This window comes from Eptatretus burgeri, unplaced genomic scaffold, assembly GCF_056783735.1.
Source record: "Eptatretus burgeri isolate ZD-2024b unplaced genomic scaffold, Ebu_testis_v1 Ebu_testis_scaffold_1110, whole genome shotgun sequence".
Classification (NCBI taxonomy): domain Eukaryota; kingdom Metazoa; phylum Chordata; class Myxini; order Myxiniformes; family Myxinidae; genus Eptatretus; species Eptatretus burgeri.
In genome coordinates this window covers 440-11,358 of record NW_028223059.1, presented here as the reverse complement: position 1 = coordinate 11,358, position 10,919 = coordinate 440, and the positions used below count along the sequence as shown (strand labels likewise).

The 10,919-nt window shown below is 43.0% G+C and overlaps 1 long non-coding RNA gene and 1 pseudogene across 1 annotated transcript; both read left to right on the top strand.

Annotated features, from left to right (window-relative positions):
- The first annotated feature begins 935 nt into the window (after positions 1 to 935).
- Positions 936 to 3,049, top strand: LOC147006925 (uncharacterized). The gene is made up of 3 exons (XR_015054522.1): positions 936 to 1,605; positions 2,398 to 2,479; positions 2,930 to 3,049. It is a non-coding gene; the product is annotated as an uncharacterized LOC147006925 (long non-coding RNA).
- A 3-nt stretch (positions 3,050 to 3,052) lies between these two features.
- Positions 3,053 to 10,496, top strand: LOC147006924 (uncharacterized; annotated as a pseudogene).
- The last annotated feature ends 423 nt before the right edge of the window (positions 10,497 to 10,919 follow it).

The following is a 10,919-nucleotide window of genomic DNA, read 5'->3' as shown; positions in this document are numbered from 1 at the left end:
GGCCTCTGCTGCTCCACTAAAAGGACATTTTTAACAAGGACAAATGTGTCCAAGAGCCGCGTCATTCCACCAGTCAATGAAGGTTTTGTCTTCACCAGAAGAAGAACAACAAGAAGAAGAAGAACAACGCGGAGCTCTCTTTGAGCCAATGTTCGCAACGCCACGCGGCTAAAAATTAGACTTTAAATATTAATCATAAGTATTTTCATTAACATGAAAACTTACCTTGTTCAGACCAACACATCCAAACTCAGCTTTATATATTAGATAAGGTGACAGTGACGCACGTCGCATGAACCTGCATTGTTTGCATATTTCTACTCTTCTTCTTCTTTCCCTCTCGTTGTAATCAGTAAATAAACTTTCTATCCTCCATCATATCATTTTTCCATGAGTTTTGGTGTGTTGTAAAAAGGCTCCAATTATTGGTGAATTCCTGCGAAAGGCAGAAAGTAACTGCGTTTCACGTCCCACAAAGTATTTTTTAATGAAATATCACCATTTTCATTCCTCCGCATAATGTGATAATTAACGTACCTTCATTGGGCGGTGTACACGAGACACCTTCCGGAATCGCTGTGGACAAGATACCTGGAGAGGAGGGAGGAACACTGCTGGTGTCTCAGGTGTGGGAGGTGTGGTAGTGTTGTATATTTATACCTGCAGCCCAGAGACATTTGGTTCGATGAACTCTGTACCAATATCTGACTGGAGAAGTGTGTTGGGAGTCACCTGAAATGAACGGAAATGGGAGTCTGCTGGGTACCACCCGCTGCGTGTCGACCTGGGGGACCCCCCAAGGGCCAAAAAATGGGTGATAGATAGATGAGTGAGGTACCACTTAAATCCACCACCATTGTGTTCACTGCCACACCTTTATCAACAACACAAACGGCAGACATTTTTCCACCTGCAAAAGGCCCACCCCCCCCCCCCCAAAGGGTCTATAAAATTGGGCCTGCATAGACGAGCGAGGAACAACTCAAAAATAATGCCAAATGAACAAGTTGAGTTCGTAGAGTACAAAATGGGTTACGCCAGACAAATAGTCCGCTGCACTACCGGAACCAGACAGCCCAAAAATGTACCCCCGAGACACTGCGGTCCAACTTGGCCAGCATAGATATTGTCGGTACCAGCCGAAACAAAGTTTTAATGATCTATCACACCTTGGGAAGTATAAAATAACCTATTTATGTATATAAATGTTTAAGCATATGAGTGTATGCTTAAAACATTAAAATCAATAATGGTGTTTATTGTCAGGATCAATTTGTGCCATTATAGAATGTTTTATCTGTGGCATGGTGACAAATAGTTTGAAGAGACTTGTTCTGTTCGTTTGATTTATTACATTCAGTCTCGTGTATAAAATTGTAAGTATGAATTGTGGAACATTTGCAATATTTAATTACCTTTTATCACAGATCAAGAAGATAATTGCTACAATAATGTTAATTTTTTAGTGATTTATAAACTGATAATTTGTTATTTATGTTTGTTAGGTTTCCCTGCCTGAACCAAACTCGTAATTATTGAGTGGACGGGACGTGTACAGCATGGAACATTTGGTTTTGTTGAAGCTCTGAGGGATTTTCTCAACTTGTAAGTAAAACAAGATTGTCCGCAATTTCCTAGCAGAATTTATAATCTGTTTGGCCTATGTGACATATTTCATCCATTAAAGAACAATCTAATTTAGTTCATCAAATATAAACAAGCCAATTAAAAATAGTAGAACTGAAATTAAAGAATATTTGTCACTTACTTTATGTTAACACGATAATTTATTGCAGACTGTTACATGTACTTCTCAAGATACCTGTACCACATGATGACCTGATAGGCCACTGTTGTTCATATCTGCAGCAGAAAATCATTACCTTTGCAAGTCACTACAAAAATTTACCAGGTCAATTTACTGTGACGACATTTCTTCTCTGTAATTTATATTGAAAGGGGTTGTGAAAAAAATTACTTCGATGACCGAGGTTTTTAAAGTTTTCCACATTCAAATGGAGGAACAAGCTTTGAAGTGGAGGATTTTTAGTCCACATTTTTCTCCCATTAAATGCTCTTTAATGCAGTTCAGGCTAAATGTTATCCTGTGCAAATTAGCAAACCTAGCTAGTACTAGTAGTTATACAGAACAAGAATGTGTAGGAAGATTTACTTCTTCTTTATATAGAAAGCCCAAGTTAAATTTACGTAAAATATGAATGTGTACAGTTATGTGGTTATCTGCCATGTGTGACATGGGCCAAAATGTGTCTCTGAACTGATACCAGGTTGCAATGTGCATGGAGGGTCCTAGAAACTGTAATAATCAGTTACCATTCCAAGATTAAGTTGACTGAGTTTTTACCTGCCACAAATGTCGGTTCATGTTTCCTGCAGATAACAAGTCAAGAAGGTTCTGAATTCTACTGTTTATCCTGGAGAAATGGAGGACGAAATTCCAGGTTCTGGATCTCAAATGGTAAGCTCCAATGATATGCTGCAAAGGCCTATTTTTATACCAATTTGGCTCATCTCTCATTGCAAGATTTTCAAAGGAGTTCCAATGTATTTCTAATAACATGAGACTCGGCTTTTGTCGTTTAGGTTACATAATAGCGATGTCCCTAACAGTCAAGATCGGAAATGTTCAGATTACTAATAGGGCACTCATGTGAAATCCATGTTAAATTTTTCAAATTTTATATCAAAGAATTGTGAAACATTCGGTTGAACTACTTTCCTGCTTTGCTAAGAGGTTTCAAAACATCATTGTATGTCATGTGTGATTAATGTCATTATTTTGCTGTTTTTCTTTTTTAAATGTACCCTTTTTCATCATATGCAATTGTATTTCTTGTTTCATATGTGCTGTATTCATTTAGGAGTGGCACTAAAATGTCTTAAATGTACAATGCATGTAGTGTTTCAGGAGACTGATACTGGGAGTGACAGAGACCGTGAGCCACATGATCAACCACAGGCCCTCTGCATCAAATGCAAAACTACTGGTGGGACCAACCTGAGAGAGTTTGATGATAAAATATGGGAGGCTGTCAAGAAAGCAGCTGCAGTAGGGCAACAAATAAAGACAGACAGATACAGAGATGTGGCAACAGAAGTCAATTTGCAACCGGACCGAGGTAGTGCATGTTATCATACAAAACCATGCCACAAAAATTCACTGCCGTTAAAAAGATCAGCTGGTCAGAGCACAGATTAACTTCCTGCTAAAAAGCCAGCGACAAGAGAATGAAGCTCTCTTCCACCAAGTGATTCAAAAGGTTTGCTAAAAGGATTATGCGTCTTCTGTCCAAAATGGAGGAAGACAGTAAAGAAAGTAGAGCCACTATCAGGTTGTCAGACAAAAGATGGGTGTGAAAAAATAGTTGCAGCAGCCCCTTACAGTACCAATGAGCACATCAAATCATTAGTCAGTGGTTGTATTGATCTCATAGCAAAGGAGGCTCGGTATCACAAATCCTGTCATCGTGAATTCTTCAAGGTCGAGGGACCTCCTCTGCAGGCAGCACAGGCGACGAACAGACAGCTACACACAAACACCTTCAGCACCATTGCCGCATTTATTGAAACAGGGTGATAGTAAATCGGCAGGCAATGTTTGTTTCATGGTTATTTGACTTGTACAAGGTGGAATATCTTGCCAATGGAGAAACAGAAGAGAACATTGATAGCTATAAAACACAGGCTTTGACAAGAAAAATACAGGAGAAATTTGGTGATAAAATATCCGTCACACTGTTCAACTACCGTAGAGGGAATTTCCTGTAAAGTTCGGCTTTATCGGAAGATGACGGAAAAGCAAACCTGCAGAATGAGAAAGAGAAGCACCAAACCACTATGAGGAGGGCAGCTGTTCACCGAAGAAATGAAATTCTGGGGATGCCTCAATGGAGATCACCAACTCCTACATCTGTTGAGTCCCTGAAGACCTGCTCAACAGATCTCACTGAGGAACTGCTGTTGTTTTTCAGGACCCTACTCTGTGGGCTTCGTAAATCTACTGGTGATGCGAACAAGGATAATGTGGACAAAAAAGTCATGGCAATGTCTTCCGATGCAGTGTTTGAGTGGTACCTCGCTCGTCTATGCCAGCCCAATTTTTTAGGCCCTTTCTGGAGCGTCTGGCGGGCCTTTTGCAGTGGGAAAAATGTCTGCCATTTGTGTTGTTGATATAGGCGTGGCAGTGAGCACACCATGGTGGTGGATTTAAGTGGCACCTCACTCATTTATGTTCGCCTGGTGTTGGCTCAGTGGCTCGGGTGGCGGCTTGGAATCCTCGAGTCCTCAGTTCAAGCCCTGTTGCCACTGAATTAATACACCAGGGGGTTGACTCAGCCTGTCATCTGTCTGAGGTCGACAAAATGAGTACCAGTGTACTGGTAAGGGGGAGACTGCATCAGTGGCATAGCTGCGTCCCAACCAATGATGCAACCAGCAGACACAGGCTGCACTTGATAGAGAGAGAGACTCATCCAACAGTGAGTGAAGAAGAGGCAATGAAGTGAAGCCAACGAAGAGCAGAGAAGAGGGTGAACGGCTCCGCGCTCTCCCTTTTCTTATCCCAGGACGAAGGGTGGGGTCATGACCCGAAAGCGACGTGCTATGACCCGAATCCCGCTCCTCTATTGGGTAGAAGCAGCCCGAACCATGCCCTGACAGTTTCTGGCCCCAGAACCTGTCTCAGTAGCCCATCCGGTTTAATACGGTTCGGAGCTCATGAATCAACATAGGGAATACTCCTCGAACCAGCACCCTGGCCCTGAACGTGCTCCGAGTGCAGTCCAATGCTGAATCGCAACAGAGTTTCCCTGCCACCCACGAGCCCCCCTCAAAAGCCAAAATGCACACCCGGACCCCCCTCATTTGCCAAAATGCACACCCGGGCCCCGTACTAAACTCCTGGATCACCCTTCCCGCGACACCTCCTCAGCGCCCAACTTGCCATGGTCTGGCGACTGGACGAGGGTCATATCAATTCCGTGTGCCGACCCGGGACATCCCCTGCAAGATGCGGTCGAGCAACTCATGTCTGTTGCTCGGCCCCACATCGCCCGGTCCTGAGGACAGTCCGAGCCATGCGGTACTCCTCTGTATAGTGGCGAATTGTGGCGATGCAGTGGTACGAGGGGGTACGGGAATATTTTTCTCATGTGCGGGAGGCCTTTGTAGTTGAAGTGGTGAGATTTGGTGATCGATGTGCGAAGCAAGGTGAGATGCCGGTTGAAAATTGGCACGCAGATTTGGATGAAATAATGGTGCACGATGTGGTGTGGTGTGGTGTGTGGTGTTTCATGGAGGGAGTGTGGTGGTTCCAAGCCACGGGAGGCATCGTGGTGTGCTTATTCAATCGCATTTTGAATGGCGTGTGTTCTTGCTTGCTTGTTTTGTACCATGGCCAAAAGGAAAGGGTTGGAGTAGAAATCAGAATAGGAGATAGTTACGAGCTCATAGACCTAACCATAAAACCCACACAATGCACTTCCTCCCGTTAATCCACGAGACATGAGGGCAGGTTTAAGTGCACGAAGACGAACGAAATAACTGCCTGGGGATCACTGCATGTTGGGTGCCATTGCCTTTGAGGCATGTGGTTTTGCAGAACCGCAACAATATATGAGTCGTGACATTGGACATCACCACATTAATGAGAATTAAACCTTGTTTGTTTGCTGTTATTACTTATTCCATCGAATATTTCAGTAACTCGCAGAGCTGGGCCATGTACTTCTCCACAAAATCGAAGCAAACACATGACTGTTTCTTCTGATGTTTTCAAAAATCAATTATAAAACAATATTATCTCTATTTTGAAGATTTTCAAACACAAGGCCTTGTACGCAATGAACAATTGACTCGTTTGTTCACATGACCACTCTGCTCATGATGACACGAGGATCAGCAATTGTACAGTTTATTTCATTGCAAGTAAGATAAAGAGTATTTATTTGGTTATCAGTAAAATAATGCGAGGCGCACAACAAAGCTGCCAACAGGGAGAAAAAGAGAAGAACGTTCGTGATAGCAGAAGAAATGCAGAAGCTGAAGAAGAACAAGTCCGAAAGAACAAAGAACAAGGAGGGAGGGGAGAGAGAGAAGGGACGGAGGGGAGAGAGAGAAGGGAGGGAGAGAGAGAAGGGAGGGAGAGAGAGAAGGGAGGGAGAGAGAGACGAGAGAGAGCATTTTATACCAAGTTGACCATCAAAATTTTTCCTACTGATCGGATGTGGCGTTTTGCATGTGCAAATATGACGTCATAACGAAGGCACCTATGATGTCAGAAAAAATCACACTCATTCCCCATGAGGAGTACTTGCTACGTGCCAAGTTTCAATTTGTTTCTTGGTGCGGTTTCAGATAGAGGTCCAAAGTTATTCCGGTTTTCCAATGTGGCTGCCACACTTCATGACCTATGACGTCATAATTATCACTAAAACATTCCATGTGAGTCGTCGCACCAATCGTGAAAATTTCGTTTCAATCCGACAAGTGGTTGTGGAGAAAAAAACACAAACGTTCTGTGCAATCAAACAAACAGACCCAAATGCAAGACCCTCTCCTTCCGTGAGGGTCACAAGAAAAAGAGCAATGATAGATTGCAGACCCTCGCCATGACTTCTTTTGAGTGGTGTATTTTTTATAGGTTTCAGGGTAAATGCAATATGGCTGCCACACCACGTGACTTGTGATGTCATAATTATCATTAAGATATGCTACATGAGTTGTCGTGCCAAAGTTGAAAATTTTTGTCTCAATCCGACGAGCAGTTGCAGAGAAAAACAGGAAAGTTCTGTGTGGACAAACAAACAGACAGACAGACAGACAGAGAGACAGACAAACAATCGGACCGAAATGCAATACCCTCTCTTCTGGTGACGGGAATAAACGATCATTTTATTACTCACTGCGTTTTGTTGGCGACATCCACTGCCCAGGAAGACCACCGAGGAAAAGGGGTGAAGACCTAACCCATTGGGATAGTCGAGGGGAAGAGTCTCGTTGCGAACATACAGTTTTAACAGCATGGTATGGTACTATATGTATGCTTTTTTCTTCAGAATTGTTGTTGTTGTTCTTCTTCTTCGGCAAGTGGTGAACGAAACAAATGGAACCAAAGGAATTGTTTTCCCAAATAAATCGATTATCAGGTTTGCATCTATTTCAAGAAAATCAATGATTATCTTTCCAGGGGGGGGGGTTGAGAAGGAGGGAAGGGGTGGGGCGAGAGGAAGCAGGTGAAGAAGTGGGACAAGGACGGTGAAGAAGTGGGACGACGAGGTGAAGAAGTGGGACGACGCAGGTGAAGAAGTGGGACGAGGCGGGTGAAGAGGTGGGACGAGGCAGGTGAAGAGGTGGGACGAGGCAGGTGAAGAAGTGGGGCGAGGCAGGTGAAGAAGTGGGGCGAGGCAGGTGAAGAAGTGGGGCGAGGCAGGTGAAGAAGTGGGGTGAGGCAGGTGAAGAGGTGGGATGAGATAGGGAGAGGGGTGGGAGCGGAGACCTGGCATTGCCCACCAAAGCGGGGTACCTTTGCTTGTTCATTCATAATTTTGCGAAAATTGAATTCCTTCTCAGAGGCGACAAAGCCAGATGTCTATTGTTCATAAAGTCATCTGACATAGTGTGCGAAGTATGAATAGAATGGAGCTCTGGAGAGCTTTTGATGCTTGAGTACGTGAGGTTATTGTTGGTGTTGTCCAAATTGAGTACAAGCATGTGAAACTGGATCACTTCGCCAAAGGCACAGCAAAAAAAAAACAAAAATGCGTATAATGCATCATATTAAAATTATCTACTTTATTCACAGGAAACCCTCAAATATCGCGGGTTTTGACCAATCATGGAAAACCCATTGTGTTGTTGCAGTACTGTATTTCATTTCGGTAAATCACGTTTTTTGAGCTGAGGCGAGTCATTGTCTGCACGAGTGTGTAAGATTACCTCCAGTTACGAACCTTTTGCTGTTTCTCACGCACCGTTAATTGTCCTCATCAGAACAGCATAAGTGGAATGAAGCTCTGTTCAATAAAGAATCATCATCGAACAGAAAATGACATTTGGAGATCTTGCAATGCGAGATCTACTCGATCTCAGAGACACACATTACATAATAATTGTGCCCAAACGTAAAACAATGGACAAAATTAGTTGTATCAAAAGGCAGAGAAAGGTTATGACATTGCACAAAAAAATCTAGAGATGTGAGATAGGTTGGTTAGAGGTGAAAGTATGTCATCTGTGGGCTGTCATAACAGGATCAATGAACCAATTGTGCATTGGAAGTGAGGCAAATATCCGTGCATGTGTTCCCACTCCGCAAAGCTCAAATGACTCGTTCCATTCCCGAGAAGCTTTTATTGAAAGGATGTAAAAAGCGCTTAATGTTTGGATTGAGGAACAAAACAAAACAAAAAAACATGGACCGGTGTACGGGAGAAACCATTCTGTATTTACCCCTTTGAGTGGACCGGTGTACAGGAGAAACCATTCTGGATTTACCCCTTTGAATGGACCGGTGATGGGGGGGGGGAATCATTGCAGAATTACCAACGTTTCCATGAGGCACCTGGGACTGAAGGCTGCAGTTCAACCATGGCAGAACATGATGCTGCTAAAAACTACCCACTGCAGGTCATGGAACAAATTGAGACAGGGATTTATGCCGGAGCAGGTTTTTAACACCAGAAAGACAAGATTATTTTGAAAGAGGATGCCATCTCGTACCTTCCTGTCCAAGCAGGAAAGATCTGCTTTGGATCAAGGTGGTGAAGGATCGTCTTGCCCTTCTTCGATGTTTCACAATTTAACAATGAGGGTACCAAGTTTGTCTCACAACCACTAAAAATTCAAACTCAATATTTTTATATTTTTATTTCTCCAAATCCAACATTGTTAATTACAGTAATTAAATCCAAATTTTTGGAGCATCTGAATGGATATTTCTTATAATACCCCAAGGATCTTAGGAGAGTATTTTTTAACTACAACAGTCATAAATAGAATTCAACTATAACCACAAAATAACACGATCAAACTTCAGTGGTTTCCATATGTTCCACAAGTATTATTCCAATACTGGAATTATGATTCAGTCTACAAATGAAGTATATTTGTAGAAATATCAATAAAAGACTGAACTAAGTTTCAAATATCCAGAAAAATACCCCAGAAAGGGGCGTGCCCTCTCGTCTCCCTCCCCGCGCCCCTCGCAGGGGCCGAGAGAATCTTTCTTGGCACAGGGTCCAGGGAGATTCATTCCCCCAAAATCAGGCCACCACCTTTTTTCACTTTTGACCTCTGGCTGGAATCGCACTTCCCCCAAACCAAAGCACGGGAAAAGCAGGCGGGAAAATCCGCGCACCAACGGAACTCCTCTGGTTTCCTTCACTTCGTAGAGACGTTTTACATGAGCGGAGAGGGCCGTGGTTTGGCGTGTGGAGAAGGGAATCGACAGTTGGCGTAGCGGGGAAGGTGGTTCGGTGATCGTGGTTGTTGAGATTTGAGGCGTTCGTGGTTGTTGTGGTTTTGAGGCGATCATGGTTGTTGTGGTTTGAGGCGATTGTGGTTGTTGTGGTTTGAGGCGATCGTGGTTGTTGTGGTTTGAGGCGATCGTGGTTGTTGTGGTTTGAGGCGATCGTGGTTGTTGTGGTTTGAGGCGATCGTGGTTGTTGTGGTTCAAAATAGCAATAGGAAAAGAAAAACACTATCTCAAAGGATCACAGACAGCCCTGTAACACGAAAAAACCCATTAAACAACGTTGGGGAAATCTAACTGAACACGGACTTATCGATCGAACTGAACTACGGACCTCAATGGTGTCCTGTGAATTTCCACAGCCGTAACAATATGTTTACCCTCACCCAACTCCCTTGATGATTTGTAAAAAAAATTACAAGATAAAGGTCTTGTTTTTGGTTATTTTATTTCCATGTTTATTTCAATGTTCACATGCTTTATATATATATTTTACATGTTTATTTCAATTGTGATGTGTTTATTTCTGGCTGACGCTGATCTTCCTCTGAGTTTTTTTTTTCGAAGCCCAGGAACCAATCACCCTCTTTTTCCATTGGATCTTGGTTTCCATTATCGCGGCATATTTCCAGGAGCAGAACCTCGATGATATTTGAGGATTTTTCTTGATATGATGAGGTGTCTATTCCAAACCTAAGGAAACAAAGTAATGAGAGGTACGTTGAGCAGTCCAGCCCATCTGCTGTTTACCAACGGATTCATTGGAGCCTCGACACATTCTCCGTACAATTACGATCTCTTTCGACTCCATCCTTTGATTCTCGCAGGACAAAGGAGGACTTGCAATGGATTACAATGCACAAAGCAGCTCCAATACTTTCTGTTTACGAGTCATTTCACACATTGCACACCTCCATCATCCTGTGCAAAATGGTGTTCAGAGCAGATCACGGTTCCACAGTCATCAGGCGACCCCTGAACAAATGCTGTGCCAATGACCTCCCTTGTAAGATGTTCATGACTCAAGCCATTATCCTATGGAGCTTCACAAACCTTTCCAAATTTATTTTCTGACCGCAAATCTTCAGCAATTGTCACTTCTTTGTTACATTCAGTAACACTTCTTCAGATTGAGACTACGTGAATCGCAGTTTCTTGTGGAGACATCGGCAACAATGGAGAGCGACATGTTATCACAGGAGATTGAAGGTTCATGATTGATGTCTGTGTTGTAAACAAGGTATTCACCAACAAAACCCTCACCAGAACACTAAGGCCAAATTTTTACCCAAGACAATGTCAAAAGTTCCAATGACTATCAACTCTTCACTTCACCTGTGCAAGGTGTAAGCCACTTCAGGCTATAATATATCAGAGAACTCCTTTCTCAACTTCCAATGCTGAAAATACCAAACTTGATGTAAAGGTG